Genomic DNA, 20,806 nt, shown 5'->3' on the forward strand with positions numbered 1-20,806 from the left:
CGCCTAGATCATCTGCAACTGTCAAGTCTTTGGGGTAGGAACTGTCTTTTGCAACATGCACATACACTAGAGGTGTTGAACATATGGCCTATGAGTCAGAGCTGATCCACATGATGTATTTGTGTGGCCCTTATGACATATACAGATTGTGGAGAATATTAACTTGCCTTTTAAAATGTACATTTCCTTAGCTCTCATGATTGTGAAGAAAACCTTCCAAATGTGAACCAAAAGTAAACAACTTATGCAGTGTTGCCTTTCTGATGGCTTATATACACGGGGAAATGTACTACACCAATAATAATTATACCAGTAATTATAAAAGCAGCTTTTTTTTTCAGTTTAGCTTATTGAAGCAACATAAACTAACAAAAAAAAAATGCCCACTGTTATTCCAAAACAGACTCATCACATGGGGAGTTGTACAGGTATAACTACAGCACCATAAGGATACTAGTAATGCCGATCAATTTCTCTCAGTAGACAAGCCTCAGTCTGCAGACAGCCTGAAACAATAGCTCTCAAAGACATGAATTCTGTTGTCCCCCTTAATTTCACTGGAGTGCTAACTAAAATAGCACTTCAATGTCAGTGACTGGGAAATGATGCAGAGAAGAAAATGCAAAGATAAAGAAAGAAAGAGAGATGCAAAGACAAGGAAAAGTGATAGAAACAGAGATGAGCATGGGGTAGGAAGAGGGAGAAAGGGTGCAAATAGGAGTGGACCTACTTCCCACTGAGTGATATTGAGTGTGACAGTGAAGTACTTAATAAATAATAGGAGGACTTGTGGCACCTTAGAGATTAACCAATTTATTTGAGCATAAGCTTGAAGTGAGTTGTAGCTCATGAAAGCTTATGCTCAAATAAATTGGTTAGTCTCTAAGGTGCCACAAGTCCTCCTTTTCTTTTTGATATCAGTGAGTATTCTTGCTCTGGACAGAGGCAAGTACAGAAATGTATACTGTTATCCATGGACCATACCCAAAAGTAGAATTTGACCCTTTCTGTATAATGAGTTTGACACCTCTGGTGCACTCAGCTCCTAGTACAATTTGGATTCTGATCGCTGGTTGAGGTCTTTAGGTGCTAATGTAATGCAATTTATGGTTTTGTGTATTGCAAGTAATGATTCAGTTTCACCCAGAGATGGATGAGCCGCAGCGCAGAGGAAAGAGCACAGAGGCAGGATATAAACATGCTGATTAGCCCTGTGCAATTGCATTCTACACTAGCTCTGTCTTCAAGTGGTCCTGCACAACTAAACCCAGGTAGAGCACATTGCAGCAATGTAGCCTGTAGGTGTCGAAGTCACATGGGACAAAGTCACGTTACAGTCTATCTGGAAGTCATTCTAGTTTTCATCTTGGCCACATTTTTATTTGAACTGACTTTTAAAAAAGAAATTATGAGGCATTAGCCTCTCCTTTTGAACAGTGTCTGCAGCGGGATTTAAAAGTGTGCCAGTGTATAAACTTACATGTCCAGTGTCTTTTACTCTTGTTACGAATAAAAGACTTTGTGCCAAAGTTGTCCAAATGTCTGTCAGGCTCTTTGGGGGCAGGAGAGAGAGGCTGTGATGTTTTTGGAGGCATATGAGCAGAAATGTTAATAATCCCAAATCAGCTGGTTGAACAGAAAGCCCATGAGGGTGTGACTGTGATGCTTTTTTCAGAGTAGCAGCCCTGTTAGTCTGTATCCACAAAAAAACAAAAAGGAGGACTTGTGGCACCTTAGAGACTAACAAATTTATTTGAGCATAAGCTTTTGTGAGCTACAGCTCACTTCATCGGATGCATGTAGTGGAAAATACAGTGGTGGGATTTATATACACAGAACATGAAACAATGGGTGTTACCAAGGCATTGCATTTAGCCGTATGGAGTGGAAATCTATCAACTTCACTGTATTCGCTACTTTGCTACTCTGAAAACTGTAAGGAGAGTGATCAGATAAGGTGAGCTATTACCAGTAGGAGTGGGGGGGGGGACCTTTTGTAGTGATAATGAAGGTGGGCCATTTCCAGCAGCTGACAAGAATGTGTGAGGAACAGTAGGGGGGAAAATAAACATGGGGAAATAGTTTTACTTTGTGTAATGACCCATCCACTCCCAGTCTTTATTCAAGCCTAAGTTAATGGTGTCCAGTTTGCAAATTAATTCCCATTCAGCAGTCTCTGCTTTGTTTACCTGAAACTTGAGGGATCATGCGTGATCTATTGTCTTGTGCTTAAAGACTTCGTTTGGGACAAACCAATGGACGCAAGAGACTAGCTGCTCTTACAAAGCCCTGAACTGTGTCGGGAAAGGGAAAGGGACAGAGAACTGAAAAGTTCCAGGAACAGAAGAAGAAAAGACAGCGCGATGTTATTTTGTAGTTCTGCTTCTCGTGCATCGGCTGCTCCGGGCTTTACATCCTGCAGTCCCTCGTCAGGTAACCCCCCGTTGTTTTAAATCAATGGGAGCTCTGCCTGCCGACTAGGGCCGGTAGCCTGGTCCCAATGAAAGTAGACAGCTCTTAGGCTCAGACACCCCGAAGAAGCCACCGGCAGCGTCCCACAGACCCCGATGAAAGAGCAGCGGGCAGCAATCTGTAAAACACCCAGGGCGATGTTTGTTCTTCCTCCCTTTCTTGGTGGTTTTTGCTGGAAGGAAAGAAAAGTGGAAGCGTTTAGTGCCTTTGTCTGTGTGTCTCCCCACTCTCCCCCCCCTCCTCGCCCCCCGTTGCTGTTTCCGAGAGCACCAGAGCTGAAGAAAACTCATGAAAAGAAAAGGAGTACTTGTGGCACCTTAGAGACTAACCAATTAATTTGACAGGTTTCGGAATAACAGCCGTGTTAGTCTGTATTCGCAAAAAGAAAAGGAGTACTTGTGGCACCTTAGAGACTAACCAATTTATTTGAGCATAAGCTTTCGTGAGCTACAGCTCACTTCAGCTCTGAAACCTGCAAGCACCTTCTTGGCTTTGATGCTGGCAATACTCCCCCTCCCGCCCCCTCCATTTCTATGGCCCAGCTCGGGAAACCCATAAAGCGGAAGAGTGAAATTGCCAAACCGCAGAGCTGCAGCTATTACAATGGTGACGGTTTATTTTCTTGCAGCGTCTGGGCTCTCTGCTCAGCTGGGCATATTTGAACATCGGACTTCGCAGCCCCGCAGAAGTTACCGATGTGCACTCAATGCTAAAGAGCATCAGCATTGTTACACGTACAGGAAATCCCAGCCTTTGTCTTTGCGCCCCTTAGCCAAAAGCGTCTACACCGTTTTAACTTGTTGACAAAATGGACTCTGTACAATGAGAATTTCTGCCAGGCGATTTGTTTAAAGCACAACACCCGGAGTCAACCCCCTAAAGACAGAACAGGAGGAAAAAGCAGGTAGAAAAATAGTCCTTATCCCAAGCAGCTTCTTGGCCAGCTTTGGGGGAAGAATTCAGCTGAACTCAGCCCCTCTAGTTGCGTGACTGTGAATCATTCTGCAAACTGAGGGGTTATCCAGCGTGGTGAGCAATCAGTCCTTTGGCCAAACCATCCTGGGATTGGTATTGCAGGGCTGGAGACTGGGGAATGCTAGCCTGCCTGCTGTGCTCTGAAGTAAGAAGTCAGTTGTGTTATTTATGAGGGGAAATAACTGGGGGGTCTTCAGTTGGTTTATTTTAGTATGACCTGTTTGATGGGGATTGTGGGATTGATATAACCCATCTCCAGACCAGTACTGGGCATGGCGGGGTCAGTATCCCATATCTCACATCTGCAGGACAGTGCAGACACTGTTCCTTACTAGAAGGGAAAGAGGGAGATGATGAACACCTAATCTCCGATCTGGGGTGCAGAGAATGGCTGACAATGCTGGGGGGAGACGGACACTTGCCAGACATCCAAGTACATGGGGACATAGTTTTATGTGCTCTGGAGTCTCAGTGCTGTACCATCTTCTCCCCTTCCCCGTGTAACAGCCCCACTGGTTTTGCTTTGGGATCTCTGAAAGGAGATGGACTTAAGTTATTTGAATTTGCACTGGAGCAAGAGGCTGAATTTCAAAACTTGAACTGTGCATAAACAAGCAAAAAACATGTCACACAAAAAGAACTCATTGATCCAGTGCCTGTCAGTGCCATGTGCATGGATCATTGTGCTGTGGGAACAAGCGTAAAACCTGACAAACCCCATCCTTCGCGGGTAGCATTGAACCTGGAACCTCTGGAACTAAATGCATGAGCCTCTACGGCATGGTCTGAAAGCCATATGGCTGTTAGTTTAAGTCTGTGGAGCAGACTCATTAATCTCTCTAAGTGGTCTCGATGCCACTAGATGGGACAGAATACCACTCCCAGGAGGTGTGTGCTTACACAAGCACACTCAGACCGTCTGATTATTCAAGATTAGCAGGAGGGCAGTTGGGATGGGGATGGGGATGCGGGGGTGGCTGGGGGGCGGGGGGTGGAGAGAGAGTAGGAAATAGCTCTCCAGCAGGACAGGCTTACCCATGCAGAAAGCATAGGCTTTTGGGCCTCCACCTGACAGTCCAAAGTAATGTCACAAATCTTCTTTCTCCTTTGCTGAGGAAATTCTCCTTTAGGCCAGTTGGCTCACCTTGGAAAGATTTCATTGCTGGGAGAGCATGTTTGCTGGATGCCAGGAGCTGGTATTTGACAATGCTGCAAGTCTTGACTGACCCTCCCAGGATTAGGATCCATGTGAAAGCGCTACTAGCCCCTATTAAGAGTCTCACTTTCCCTGTGTCCTCTAGTCGGACTTAATCCAAGATGACTGCTCATTTTGTGAAGAGAAGGATGGGCTCTGACAGCACAAACTGAGCTGTAGCCTCAGGGATATGACCTTTAAGCTCTGCTAGCAAAATGCATTAGAGACAAAAATTAAACTTTGGCAGTAGTGGAAGGGGAGTGTGTCTGGTCCTGGAAAATTGCTCTTAAAGCAGAGGAGAGGTGTCAGACTTCGCCTTTTTTGGCCCTGGCTATGAAGTAGTGATATTTATTAACCCAGGAGGATGAGTCTTGTTTGTGCATTGTGCATCTCTGCTGATAATCAGAGCACAAACAAGGAAGCTAACTAGGAAGTTAATTTCAGATCCTCTCAAGCCTGATTACAGCTTCATATAGATCCTGTGCTGTGGCTTAGTAGGTGATGTGTTACGTTCCCACATGGATTAGTCAAGGCTACAATGTCGAGAAGAGAGTTTGGCTTTCCCGGCTAGCAGAAACCACACTTTAGCAGTGACCTCTCAGTCTGAGCAATCTGTGAACGTTTGTCTCTCTGCACTACCCTCTAGTGGTGAGTCCTTTTGAAAACTAATGTATATGAGACCCTTATATCTTACTTTGTATTTACCATATACTTGAGCATTGGAACTTAATAGCCTCAGACTCAGAGACAATCTTATTATCTCTGTTATAATTTGTATTCCCTTTTAGGTTGTTTTCCTGAAATATACAGCTGTCCCTTTCATACCTAGGCACGTGTAGCTTCTTTCATTTTGGCTGAGACAAAGGCAAAGAGAGCCCAGCCTGGAGAAACAGTGTGACAAGAAACAAAACTGTAGCCAGTAAAGGAAAATAAATGGCTGTCATAAATCTACCCACTTCAAACTACTGAGTTAACAGAAGGACTTTAACTGTAACCCCAAAGCATTAAACATCACATGTTACAGTGAAAGTTATGTAATCTCAGTGGCACTGCTGAGCAAATATAAGTATATTAGGTTTGCAGGAATTTGTGTGCTAAGATACTTTCCAATTTAAGGTTACTTGGCTACCTAGCAACATCACATTAAAGCTGAATGTTCCTGTGAAATAAGAGAAAAATCTTTTAACCAGCTAATTTTCTTGTGCTGTCCTGATAAAGGGCTAGTAAAAGAGAAAATGGTATTTCTAGTGAAACGACCTCAGCCGTTGTGGTATAATGTGCTAAGGGCATTGAAATGCTCAATAAATACTCCCATAATGAAGATGATAAATAAAATTGGAAGCAGATGGGATATGATCCATTTCAATGCATTCAAAAAGCATGTGTAAATCATATCATCTCATCATAAAGATTGAATGATGGGTGATTACTGTATGATCATTGCTATTTATCTACAGGTGACTATTTGGCCATCAGCAGTGTACTCAATCTGTGTATATTACGTACTTATGCACATGCACGTGCTCACACATACACACACACAAAGCCCAACTGATTCTGGGATGTGAAAATACAATGATAATTTTAAAATGACAACTATTCACTGATGTCTCAAAAAAACAAGGGTGATTTAGAGAATAACCTGACTATATCTCAAGGGCTCTTGAGTTTTTGTTTGTTTAATAAAGCTTATTAAACCACAGGTACCATAAATATTCTCGAAAGGATGTTAGAAGACCAGCATGTAATGCTGGATTCTGTGAGCAGCTCTGCACCCTCAGTTCCCAGTGGGGTGCTCAGAACCTCCAAGGACTGGGCCCATAGCGTGAAGCTGACCTGACAGGACTTAAGTGTGATGCCAGGGGTGCATAAGTCTTATGCTAGCAGCCCCCTACAGAGGGATGAATTTTACACACAAGATGGATAATACAAAATGTGTAGGTGCTAAAGTCATCAGAACTGCAGCTTATAGGGCAGAGTGGACAAGTGCATGACTCACCTTTCACACCTGAAAGTCTGGACTTCGTTCTTTAGGACAGACATTTTGTGGTCTGCTCAAGTTACTGCAGTTCACATTCACTATTTTAAAATCATTCAGCCCACATGCCAATCTCTGCTCAGGGGAAGGCTTGGATAAGATGTCTTAAGGTTTTTATAGCTCCTATCACTGTGGTAACAAAGCACCGCAAAAAATTAAGCAGCACAAAAATCACAAATGAGGCATTAAAGATTGAATGAGTCTCTGTACTTGTCTGTAACGTATCCGGCACAAACTGGTGTTGAAAAATCCCCCTGTAACAGGATTCACTAAGGTTATTTGTTATTTACATTGTGGTCACACCTAAAGGCTCCACTTAGCCATCAAGGCCTCACTGTGCTAATTGGTGTACACACACATAACAAAGAGATGGTCCCTGTCCCACAGAGCTTACATTAGAAGTGTGTGCTGAGACAATAGGTAGATAAAACAGACAAGGTAGCACACATGAGCAGTGAGACGAGTCAAAGCAGCAGGCACAGCAAACCAGCTACCTACCCGTTGTTTCAGAGTAGCAGCCGTGTTAGTCTGTATTCGCAAAAAGAAAAGGAGTACTTGTGGCACCTTAGAGACTAACCCATTTATCTGAGCATGAGCTTTCGTGAGCTACAGCTCACTTCATCAGATGCAGCTCACGAAAGCTCATGCTCAAATAAATTGGTTAATCTCTAAGGTGCCACAAGTCCTCCTTTTCTTTCTACCCGTTGGTGAGTGTTTTGTAGGCATCATAGCAGAGGTGAGTTTTAAGGTGGATAATACAGTGGCTTTGTGTATTTTTATGGGGAGCTCCTTCCAGGCAACATTAACATCAGGGGAGAAAGTGGAGAGGCATTTTAAGGAAAATTGAACTGATAGGCAGTAAAGGATGACATCACTTTTGGCAGACCACAAGCAGGGGCTGATGGCTCAACAGAGAGATGATTCACAGGTTAGCTCTGTCTAAGGCCTTAAAAATGAAAAGAAGTAGTTTTGTGTTTGAGGCGATGGAGAATGGGGAGCTAGTGGAGGGAGGCAAAGAGGAGGGTGAAATGGTCAGCATGACAAGCCGGGAAGGTGATTTTTACAGCAGCATTTTGAAAGATATAAAGGGCATTTTCGTCAAGGCCAGAGTGGAGGAAGTTGCAGCTGTCAAGATGTGAGATGAAGAGGGCCTGGGACTTCAATTTTAGCTGTGTGGACAGAGAACAAAAGCTGTATCTTAGAGAAATTGGGCAGGAAGAAGCTGCATGACATAGACATCACCTGAACATATATGAAAATAGGCACTAACCAAATTCCCCACATTTATTAAAATAATAAATTCCATACATGATTAAAGAAGGGGCTCTTTGTAAAACTCAGAAGAAAAACCAAAGTCTATTTTTTCTAAATCTGTGACTGAATCTAGGCACACCTGTTAATTAAAGGACTTGTGAAAGGTCAATTCAGGACAATGCTGTGAAAATTTAGCCCAAAGTGGTGCTATGAAAATACAGGCCACAATGCAAGTTATCTTTGTAGAGTGTCATTCATACAAAATCTCATGAAACAAGTCAGGGCAGATTGCACTTACATTAGAATTAATGATATCAAGTACCATATCCCATCAGTCTAAAATCAAATCTGCAAGAGAAAAGTAGAATTATGCATCTTATTCCCGATTGTTCCTGATTGTTGAGATTCCCCATTATATTTAAACCAATACATATATGTATATTGATGATATTATGAAATGTTACTTCATACAAAAACAGCTAACAAGACATTATAACTTCACTCTGAAATTCCCTGTATAATCTGCCTATACGATGTACTGATTGTCAGACAAGGGCATCTAGAATCAGGACCTAATTCCCATTAACTTCAATGGGAGCACACTCAGCATCTCTCAGGTCCAGCCTCACATAGTCCAAACATTCTTACCAAATTTAATTACCAAAAAGGCTTAGTTTAATTAATATTGGATCAGATTCATTATGGTCCTGAAGATGCACATAGCCATTGATTATTAGGGAGATATGCCTGCTTCCATCAGCTGTGTATTTGGCCTAAAAATACACAGCTGGTTTAGGGAGATATGCCTGCTTCCATCAGCTGTGTATTTGGCCTAAAAATACACAGTTGGTTCAGTTTACTTATTTAAAACTTAAAACATGTATTTAAACAGTATCTTCCTAAAAATTTCAAATAATTTACCTGTGTTCCAAAGGTTTTATTAATTAAATTTCAAGTGATTATTACATGACTAAGACTAAAAATATAACTGTAAAAAATACTAAAAACTTTTATTTATATTTAGTAGAGGTAATTAGCTAAGAAATAAGTTTATTGAATTTAAATGTTTATTTAGTGTAAACATACACAGACTAAAATGCTTCAGCTAGATCAGCATTTTATTATTCCCATCACATGAGGCCCAGCATTAAGCACTTTAATATAGGCCAACAGCAAAGTGCTTAGATAAATTGATCTAGCTAAAGTGCTTTAGTATAGGCACAAGACAGATACTTCCAGCTCAAGGAACTTACAAGCTTACCCAGCAAAGGCAGAGGAATCTATATGGTCCCCAAGCTGAATAGCTCCCAGATTTCCTTTTGCTTTTTATTTTTCCATTCTAAAAAGACCCTCCAAAACAGGGAAAGTAAATGAAAACAAAAATAGCTTTCATGGAATGTTAAGGCTGACAAATCAAGCACTCAAAAGACAGGAAATTCCAAAATTTAAGCCTGTGTTAAAATTGGGAAGAAAACAATCACATATGAATATCCTAGCAAAGCTCCATTGAAGTCATGTAGCGTTTTCTATTCTAGGTTCCCTTAATGCTTTATGTTTTTTTCTATATGTGTATGATAACAGCTAGAATGTACAATGTGGCCAACTTAATGTAGTGGGAGCATAGTAAGAGGGTGATTTAGGCAGTCCCAAGGGTAAGACTGAGAGTGCGGGGGGATTTTCACAAAATAGGCACTTTAGCACATAGCAATCAGCCAAACCCAGAATATATATTTAAGACCCATCAAAAATAGTATACCATCAATAAGTTCCTCTATTAGGGAAAAAAAGCTCAGAGGAATGCTTCCTTATGTAAAATGTTTTTCAGAAAAGTGTTTCTAAGAAATACGGTTCTAAACAAAGTCACTGCTAACACTGCATCTCCCTGAGCTCACAACAAGAGGCTTTTCTAATTGCATGTAGAGCCCAAGATCTCACAGAAGGGAAACTAAGCCCACCTGTTACTCCATTCCAATTAGACTCAGCAAGAGCCCTCATGATGTTGGACCCACCTGCTCTATTAGTTCCTCTGGCTCACAGGTGCTACTCTGTCCCAGGGAGCAACCTCACATTTTAGGAACTTTTCATGCTTGATTTCTCAACTGTTAAAAAGAACATGGAGGAGGCCCATGGGAAGCTGATTTCTCTCACATGTACCCATAAATGGCCCCATCCGTACGATGGCAACAGCTGAGTAAAAAGAGGGATCTCAAACAGAGAAGGGTGGGTACACACTGGGATAAGACAGATGATAAAGGGGTGAAAAAAGAAACTGCTTATCACAAGGAACAGTTGGGGGCTTTCTAACCTTGAGCTGAAATTTTTTTCAGTAAAAATGAATTTTTGATTATATGGAAATGTTCACACATTTTTTGTTGAAATTTTATGTTTTCTTCTCAAAAAAGGGAAACTAGAAAACCCAAACAATTCAGCACATTTTCACTAGCAGCATCTGGCAGGGGTCGCACATGCACTCTTCATGTCCACGCTCCCCCATCCCCGGCCCCCAAGGTCATAAAAAGTGCAGTGACCCTAACCACCACTTAGTTCCTTCACTGCCCAGAATCCATATTATAAGATTCTGAGTGGTGGGAAAGGAGGGCAGGTCATGGGATCTCCGTGTGTAGACATCTTGAAGAACCACAGTTACTATAAAGTAAGTAACTGTTCTTTCTTCAAGTAGTGAACATGTAGATCCCACTAATTAATTCTGATTAACCAGAAGTTATCTTTGATGCAGGTGGGAGCTAGGAATTATTTGAAAAGAGATTGTAGAACCAAAGGCTGCAGAAACATGCTTTGAATGGGGGTGAGGCGGCGGAAAGAGGAGGACTAAGGTGCAGGCTGAAGTCTAAAATACTAAGCACCATATTAAAATACCAAGCCTGTAAACCCCCCGAGACCTGTTTCTTTCCTAAAACCTATACTCAGACAGACACATAAAATAATTGCTTCAACCATAGAGAGCTTCCCACTCCTAAAATGGATTTTACCCTTAAAGTCACAGTGGGCTTTTCTTTCTTTCAAGGCTCAACTGAACTTTAAAAAAAGAACAGAAATGAGAAATTGTCAGCCTTGGTTTGATTGGTGGTATCCTTCCCGTGGTGCTCTGCATATTTAATGGTGCAGGGTTTTATTTCTCTGCACTCGTGGTAGTGCTGGGAGTGAATGAGTAATGGCAACAACCCAGTGTAAATGCTACCCAGACACACCCCAGGTGCCAATGCCCAATCCCCACAGTGTATCCCTGTGGCTGGTGCATGTGTCCCAGGCTGCATGTCTCTGCTGCGTCCTACAATGGCTAGAAGGGGAGACTGGCTGGTCCAGCCATTTGAGAGTCACATGAACAGCCACTTCTGCCAGGCAGCTGGGGTCATACACTGTGTCACTCCTGTGCAGCAGCCCTGGCTAGTGCAGTCAAGATGGCGAGCTGAGTGAAAGAAAACACGGAGAGGAGACTAGAGCTGCTCCTACCTGCTCCCCAGTGGCTGGTCTAATCCCAGGGGCCGGGGCAGTTGCTCCCAAGTTCCACTCTTGCCTCTGCCACCCCACGCATGCATGTGCAACCAGAAACAGACATGTCCCACTCTTGCCTCCACAAGATATTGTGGGGGAGGAAAACATTGGGGGCTGATGTATGTTTCCTCCCCTCCAATATTTCCACTGAGGGGGTTGTGGCCCCCACTGCCCTCCCCCCGTTCCATCACCCCCATGTAGAACTGCCCTTCCAAAACCGGAATCTGATCTAGAAGCAGACACTAACAAATAATGTTTCATAACAATATGAGCTGGAGTCAGAGGAGGCTCTAAATTGGTACCTATCTCAGACACCCTGTTGATGTCACTTGTGCCCTGCTGGAGTGAGTCCAAACGTTTGAAGAAAGGCTTATCTTAATAACACATGCAGTCTTTGTGATGAAATAGACTGGAGATTTAAGAGGAATAAAAAGTCCTGAAGTCTTATGAAAAGATTCAGTTTGATCCAGGTAGTAATAACAAAGATATGTTTACATCTAAGGTATGCAGTTTAGCTTCAGCTAAAGACAAATAAGGTTTTCGGGGGGAAAACTGGGAGGCCTGGTCTACGCTCCACAGTTAGGTCAACACAGGGCAGCTTACGTCAACCTAATGCAGTAAGCGTCTACACTAAAGTGTCACATGCACCAATGTCAGTCGCCCCCTACACTGACTTAATAACTCCACGAGAGGCATAGTGCTTAAGTTGATGTAGTTAGGTCGACGCAGTGACACTGCACTAATTTAAATCCCAAATTGGAGCAATCTTCCTTACATGATGAAAAACTTGAAATAGACCCCTCAGAAATCTACTCACTGATTTATCAGAGAAAACTGAACCTCCTTCTGTTTGTGGATGACATGCTGAAATTGCTGCTAAGTGCACCTTGGTAGAAGGAATAGGTAGTCCCAAATATTTTAACTACAACAAGTAATCCAAGATAATCAGAACAGAACACTGGGAAGGAGTATAACAGTTAGATAATGCCCAAAATGAAAAATATTTCCATTTTGCAGAATATGTAATCCTAGTAGATAATTTCATGCTCTAAAGTAAGATAGTCTATATCTCTGAGGAACATTCCTTATATAACAAGGGTATCCAGATGCTGTCCATGTCGTGAGATGTAGAGAGGCTGGATCTGAGTATACAACTAGATCGTGAGTCTGTGTTATCATGTCATTCTGAATTGGAGGCTTAATAAACTGGTGACTGGACAACACCAGCAGATCCAAAAACCAGATCTGGCAAAGCCAAGTAGGCGCTACCAGTATGACCTGGGCTGCTGCTTTTCTTACCTTCCTTAACACCCTGGGAATCAATGGGAGAGGATGGAAAGCACACATCAAAATAGTATGACCAACAAATCATGGAAGTGTGCACTATGGGTCCTAGACTCTTTCCTGCTCAAGAACAGACTATCGGACACTTCTTGTTATTTTAAATGAACAAGTCTATTCGGTGAAACCCCCGGTGACATACCACGGTACAATCCAGACTAATGAGCAGCTATGTCACCCTTGGCCTGGAACCCCAGAAATGTATGTCCTGTACTGTCCAGACCTTTCCCGAACAATAGAAATCTATTATTCCTTTAAGAAAATAATATGCAACAACCTGTCACCCCAAATGGAGTTACCCAGACACTTCAGTTTAAACACACTGGATTAGATAAAACAATAAAACAAGTTCATTAACTATAAAGAGAGAGAGTTTAAGTGAGTACAAGGAATGAAGCATAAAAGTCAGAAATGGTTACAAGAAAAATAAATATAAGGCATTTACTAATGTAAAAGTTAAACTATTATCAAATTCAAGCTAAGTTTCTCACCACATGCTTTCAGCCGTCTTACTGACCAATCCCTGTAGGTCAGGACCCCGCTCCCAGAGTCCAACAAATGCTTCCTCTGTCGTTTCAGGTGCAGTAAATGCAATGGGCAGGGAGAGTGAGAGGGGTGCCTTTGGGTGTTTGTCCCTCATTTTTATAAATTCAGTCCCTCTCTTGAAAAACATTTCCAGCTGGGCAATAGCAGACAGAATCTATGTGGAAGGATGTTCTCTGCTGTTTTTTTCACCTGTTTGAACTTCCTTTGTCTTTCCTTCCTGCTTGATGACTCTATTTACTTCTCAAACGCAAATTAAGGTGAAAAGCACACATTCCTTTATTTAAGACAGACCTGTTTACCAGCTTCTGTTTGGGCAGGGCTGTGGGCTTTGGAACATGTGTTAACACCATACAGGGAAATCTTATAACTTTGCATACAGTGTTGCCACACATTTTATCAGGACAATACTAACCAGAAAATTGTAAGTTTTCAAATGACACCTTACAAGGCATACTTTGTACAAAGATTATTATAATAGTGTGTAAAATGTGAATACTGGGTTATATTCTGTCTCACCTCTATGCTTGGAAGATTTGGTCCAGTAAGAAGCTATTTAATTCCCATTCGTGGGTCAAGGTCACTTTTCTGCTTAGAGTCAGCCAGACCATTGTTCTCCCTTGGAAGATTGAGGACATACATTTCTGGGGGGGAAATCTAAGACTGGGAGTGTGTTGGGGTCACCCTGCAGTATAACCCAGGCTGGTGAGAGCCAGAGGGTAACCCAAGCATGGTTGGCAGGCTGCTGTTACACACAAACACTCAGGGTGTGACTTGCATGCTGGAATGCTGCTTGTGAGCGGCCCAGGTGGGAGCTACTTCAGCAAAGCATTGTGAGGCACCCTAGGTTGCAGGGCAGGGGTGATGGAGCTGCTCATGAGTCTAGACTGGACCCTGGTATATCGCAAAGCCCTTTTCTACCAATTCTTGAGGAACAAGTTCTATCAATCCTAGATTGATTAGATCATCTATCTCTTGAAGCATAGAACTCTTATGAAAATGGTCCCTGAAAGGTGACTGGAAGGGGTATGGGTGGATAGAAACAGAATGGCATAGCCATCCTTGTGACTTAAAGTACCACTGATCCATAGTAATCGCTATCCATGCCTCCTGGAGAAAGGATAGACTGAAACCAAAGGGAGGGAGGAAAGGGGACACATTCTTGTATATTACTCCAAGATCCTTGAGTGTTGCATCAAATTTGATGCCTCTGTGTCTGTCCCGATTGCAAGGTTACTGAAAGGATGATGGAGCTGACCTCTTATTTTGATACCTCAATCTCTTCTTGGATTGGTTAGAAGATCGCTGAAGATAAAAATGAGCATGGTGTAGTGTTCCTATATCTGGAGAAAGAAGAATGAGGATGAAATTGCTTCCTTTTAAAAGCATAAACCTTGTGATCTGGGAGTGAATCTTGAGTCTTTCAGTGAATGAAGAGACTTTTCCATTTCAGCACTGAACCAGATTGACTCTGTGAACTGGCCCCACTGTCTCACCCCGTTACTCGGTTGAAAAGCTAGAAAGGCATATAACCAAATGGATGGAGATGCTGGAGACTATATACAGTTTAGAAAGGCTCTACTGCTTAAGTTTGATTTGAGACCCAAGGCTTACAGAAAAAGGTTTTGAGGTGTGCAAAAAGCCCCGGGGGTGATCTACATGGAAGCCACCACCCTGATGAGAGAATATCTCCACAAATGAGGTACGGGGTCACATGTCACTAAGATGGAAGATTTGTATAAACTGGTTGGGTTGGAATACTTCTATGAGATCTCTCCTTGAACTTAAAATGTGGTTAGTGGATAGAAAGCCTAAGGATCTGCATCGTGCAGGCTAGTTGGCAGGTGAGTTCGTGGACACTAGGTCTGAGAATGAAAAGAGACCTTAGGGAGTGGCCTAAGCATAGGTCCAGAGAAAGGGAACCAATGGAGGCACCCTAAAGTGGGACTTGGGAGCAACTTCCCTGAAGCCTGATGCTGTGACCAAGGGAGAAAGCTCCCTGTCTACCCTCACTGGGAAGGCAGGGACAGAGCTGAGCCTTGTGCTAGGTGAAACCCCAGCTGAGAGTGGTGGAAGTCAGGCAGGGAAGGAGGACTGCCAACATGTTTGCCCTGTCCAGGGGTGAAAGAAGCCCTATAGAGGAGTAAAACAGCTGGGAGGCCACTGCTGGTAACAGACACATCTGGTCTGAATGTGGTCATGACCACAGTAGGTTCTCTTAACCAAGAGAGCCCAAATCACAGCCCATCAGAAAGGTGGGGGTGGGGAACTCAGACATGACTCTGCCCTGGGGGTGAGGGCAACAGGTTTACCCCCAAAGAGGAAATGGGTTCCTTGCATACACACAACCCTCGGGTTGGGACACAACTCCAGAGAGGGCCTGTCAATGTGCAGAAGCACCTTGCATCCCTGTCTCACCAGACTCAGGGAAATCAGAGATATGGCTGGGTTAAGACCAAAAGCTCATGGGCTTTACTCCAAACTAGGGGTAAGGACACCACTGGCTACAGCCAAGATTGCTGACACATGGAGAAATGTGGGTGTGACGTGTCATTCCATATTCTTTATGAAAATATGCTTATGATATGAATATGACCTAACTAACTGAGAAATACTTTATGCAAGATGGCTCATGTAAGATATCATTGGAAAGGTTATGATTTACTGAATGCAATTATCCAGTTTGTATGCCTGTATCATTTCTTTATCTGAAGTTAGGAACATTGACTATGTATCTGTATTTCAATTAAGCTACTTTGGGTGATACCCACTGCTAACACTTCAGGTACAACAACGGAAAAGCCAGATAGAGCGGCTGGCCCCTCAGTGAGGACAATAGATTGAAAAGCTTGGCCTTCCTGTGGATGCTCCATCCTGCCACTGACTCATGGACGCTGTGATCCTACAGAGTCAGGTGGTCTTGTCACCTCAGGGCAGGCTCTAGGTTTTTTGCTGCTCCAAGCAAAAAATTTGTTGCCCCCCAAGTTCCGAAAGTGCAAGTGTCCAAGTAAAAACAAACAAACAAACAAAAAAAGGGTGGCCGGAATGCCGCCCCAAGCACATGCTTGCTTTGCTGGTGCCTAGAGCCGGTCCTGTGTCACCTGATACTAAAACATTACCTTGGACTTCTTGTAACTTTTCGCAGTAAGGGGGAGGGGGGGGTCAAATTTGGGAAAAAAAGGATTCCCGCCTTATGTAAATCCTATTTAAGAGTTGGGAGGAAGGCAAACAGGACTCCTCCTCTCCATGGCCTGTCTGCCCAAGAAGAAAGGCTGCATAAGGGAAGGCAAGGAGGGAGTCCAGACTGAGACAGGGGTCCAGTCTGAAAAGGAATATAACTGGAACTCTGAACCACAGAAACTTTGCAAACTGCCTGCAACAATATCTAGGGTGAAAAATACTATTTGTAACCAGTTTCTTTAGTGAAACTAGCTTAGTTTGCGTGTTTGATTTCATTTGCTTAGTAATCTGCTTTGTTCTGTTACCCCTTTTACCACTTAAAATCTGCCTTTTATGGTTAATAAAATTTGTTTGGTTTATTATTAAACCCAGTTTCTGTAATTTATAACTGGACGGCAGGGGGAAGAAGCATGCACACCTCTCTCCACATTGAGGGAGGGCGCGAATTTCATAATACATCTTTGGGTCTGCACTCCAAGGGAGGTAGACATCTGAGTTTTTTCCAAAGCTTAGCTACAGGTTAGTATTTTGGCTGAGGTTTAGATCTGTAATTTATTATGACCCAGTCCTGCAAGGCACACCCTTAACTCTCATGGTCTCAAATAGATCTAGTGGGCACTCAGTATTTTGCAAGATCAAGGCCTTTTTTGGGGGGGCCTATCCTTTCAAGGGCACATTGTCATCCACTCTTATACTTATGCGTAGCTTGTCATATTAGATGCCCTGTAGGTTGAACAGCTAACGCTTTGGACAGATCTCTGTAAACAGGAGATCTGATTACTGTGGTATAAAAAAAGAGCTACAATTGAAAACTCCACTTCTTCTCACGGTAAAATTTAAAAAAGGACTTCTAAGGGTGGTGGTTTCCAGTTGAGTGCATAAGGGAATAAGGACAAAGATTGAAGGTAAGCCTCGATCTGATGAATTACACCAGTTTAACAAGTTTATCATTCTCATGATTGAATGTCAGAACCATCAGCATATATTGTTGCACTGACTTTTCTCTTGATGATATTGAAATTACCTCTCAACAGAAAAGGCAACAGAGGGCAGAGCTTTTGTGCTGTCACTCGGAGTCAAGTACTTGCTTGGCAGATAAATAGGCATTAGAACAAGCAAAGTCACTTTGAGAACCGAGCAAGCACTGCATCTGTGTATGTTTTAACACAATAAAGTAAGATACAGCAATCACAGAATCATAGGACTGGAAGGGACTTTGAGAGGTCATCTAGTCCAGTCCCCTCCACTCATGGCAGGACTAAGTATTATCTAGACTGTTCCTGACAGGTGTTTGCCGAACCTGCTCTTAAAAATCTCCAGTGATGGAGATTTCACAACCTCCCTAGGCAATTTATTGCAGTGCTTAACCACCCCGATAGTTAGGAAGTTTTTCCTAATGTCCAACCTAAGCCTCCCTGCTGCAATTTAAGCCCATTGCTTCTTGTCCTATCCTCAGAGGTTAAGAAAAATAAATTTTCTCCCTCCTCCTTGTAACAACCTTTTACATAACAATTTTCAAGTATGTCCCCCCTCCATCTTCTCTTTTCCAGACTAAACAAACCCAATTTTTTCAATCTTCCCCCACAGGTCATGTTTTCTAGATGTTTAATCATTTTTGTCACCCTTCTCTGAACTCGCTCAAATTTGTCCACATCCTTCCTGAAATATGTTGCCCAGAACAGGACACAATACTCCAGCTAAGGCCTAATCAGTGCAGAGTAGAACGGAAGAATTACTTCTGTCTTGCTTACAACACTCTTGCTAATACATCCCAGAATGTTTGCTTTTTTTGCAACAGCATTACACTGTTGACTCATATTTAGCTTGTAATCTACTATGACCCACAGATGCTTTTCCGCAATATGCTTTCCTAGGCAGTCATTTCCCATTTTGGATGTGTGCAACTGATTGTTCCTTCCTAAATGGAGTACTTTGCATGTGTCCTTTTAAAGCTGCTCAGTCTTCTGGATCACCCCCCTTCTCTTTCAGACCAACTTATGTTAACCGGTTGTAGCCCTGTAATGTTAGTTTTCAGCTTTGTCAGACCATGGCTTGCAATTTATTGGAGACAGCGTGCAAGGTCCTCAAAGCTGACAGGTTTGCCATTTGTCTTCCAAGTGTGTGCTGGGGTACCCTTATCTAGAGCCATTGTCTTTTCCCTGTTTGTTCATTCCACAGCCCCCAGTAAGCTAAACCAAAGCACTCATACAGGAAATCTTATAACCCAACATACTATAACTTCCCCTCATCCACCAGGTCAAATTGTTCATTAAATTATTACATTTCAGTAGGTTTAGATTACATAGTCATGGACTTGCTATCAGTTTTACTTCACTGACTACAAGAAACATCTAAATGTGTAAATGAGATATGGAACATGAGAAAACACAGCGAGATGGAAAGGGAAGTGATGGGTATTTTTGCCAATTAATGCTAAGGCCAAGTGCACTTGAAACGTGTGTATATACACTGGCATGCGCGCACACGCACAGCACTAAAGGCATAATGCAGATTCTCAAATGGGGAGGCTGGGCTTCATGGGGGAGACTCAAGCAAAATCTATGCAAAGAGAAAGAAGAAAAAGGCTCTTTTTGCTTAGAATTGGCAAACTGAGAGCTCAGGATTTGATATTCAATACAGAATACTGACTACTTACTGGATGATGCCTCTCAGTCTAAGTCCAAAGTGAAAATGACAAGAAATAAATAAAAGATGAACAGGCTTCCTTAGCCACAGAATTAACATAGGCTTTCAAAATGAACTACGTCTTAGGGTAGTATTTTTTAAGTGACCTTTAGGGGAGGCCTAATTTTTTTCTAATCTCGTGTAAGGCAACATTGGGAAAACCTGTCAGAGTGGATATTTCTATGTGATGTCGTAACAGAAAACCCGCTTTTGGGAGCAATCCTGGGACTTTTGCTCATATGGACCATCTTAGAAAAGAGCCATTGCACAAGGTGATATTGAGCCTGTAGCAAGAGAATGGGTAGAGCATGTAGCATTCTTCAATGCCCTAACGGCCGATTTCCTTCTTCCCATCCTTTTTCTTGGGAGGCTCTCTTCTTTTCCTGGTGGTGAAACACTTGTAAGGTCATAAAAGCTATAATCAAAACATGAAAGCAGGGTTCCATGCTTCAAGGAGAGGAAGAAAAGAACAGCAAAGGAGGGGGTCGAGTTAGCCTTTAGATAACCTTTGTAGCCTTGCTTTGTGGTGGATTTTGCAATAATGCTTTCTGTACTGAACGTTTCCAGATGGGAGAAGAGAATGCTAATCACAACATCTTGTCCAAAAACCACAAAAGTTTAAAGAGATGGTTTCGTAACCTGCCCCTTCCTGGACATACCCTTTATTCAACACCGCTGTCTGAGTGGCTGGAACAGCCTTTTTTAACCCTCTAATCTTCCCCTCAGGGCAATGCACTGTAAATATCAAGTGATCATGGCTGCTTTTCTTAACTTTTTTTTGAAGGCCCTGCAGATCTCTTCAAAACCTACTGATTGACTATGCCTCTGACTTCGGGGTTTGAAAATTTCATGAAACTTTTATTTAACCCAAGTAAACAAACAAGACCATAGTATTTAGTAACCTTTTTACTCCATTGAGTACAGCCTAGTTTTAGAAGAGCCTGGAAGTGCTTCCCCTCACAACTATAGTTTAGCTTTCCAACTTGCTGAGATCCTGTTCCTTCTCCCCAGAAGTCAACTGAGGAGTCTTCAAAATTCAACCCCCCAAATTTCTGTATGGGCCGTCTGGCTGAAGCTTCCATCCAGAAGTCCAAGCCTGTCTCTCAACGTACCCAGCAGCATATGTTTTTAGGTTTTTGTCCCCAAAAATACCCCATGATGCACTTTTGTTTAGCACTTACTCTATCACAACATCTCATAAAAACTTTCTCCACAGATGGTGCACAGAAAAGTAACTGGCTAACGTAGGTTCTTATTTTAAACGTTCAGTTTCAATTACGTGAAATTTAAGGTGCTGTTTTTAAACTTATAAAGCTCCTACTTGGGAGCCAGTTTCCTGAGCTAGTTCTCTTCCCCCCATCCCAACCCCAGCCAATTTTGAAACAGGTGCAGTCCCTTTCTTTAAATAAGGTGGGCAGAGGCAAGATAACGTGTTCATGAGGGGACTGCCTCTCTGACTTTTGTCCCTTTCCCCCCCAGCTAGGATTTCTTAACTTTCAGAGCAGGCCGCAAAATCCATCTTTTTTTTCCTCTGCAAGCATTTGGGGAGAGGGAGATAGAAAGGAGTTGGAGGCTAGGTGAAGGGATGAAGAGTCTGGTTTTATGATTAC

The sequence above is a fragment of the Eretmochelys imbricata genome, chromosome 2 (genome assembly GCF_965152235.1).
Source record: "Eretmochelys imbricata isolate rEreImb1 chromosome 2, rEreImb1.hap1, whole genome shotgun sequence".
NCBI classification, from domain to species: domain Eukaryota; kingdom Metazoa; phylum Chordata; order Testudines; family Cheloniidae; genus Eretmochelys; species Eretmochelys imbricata.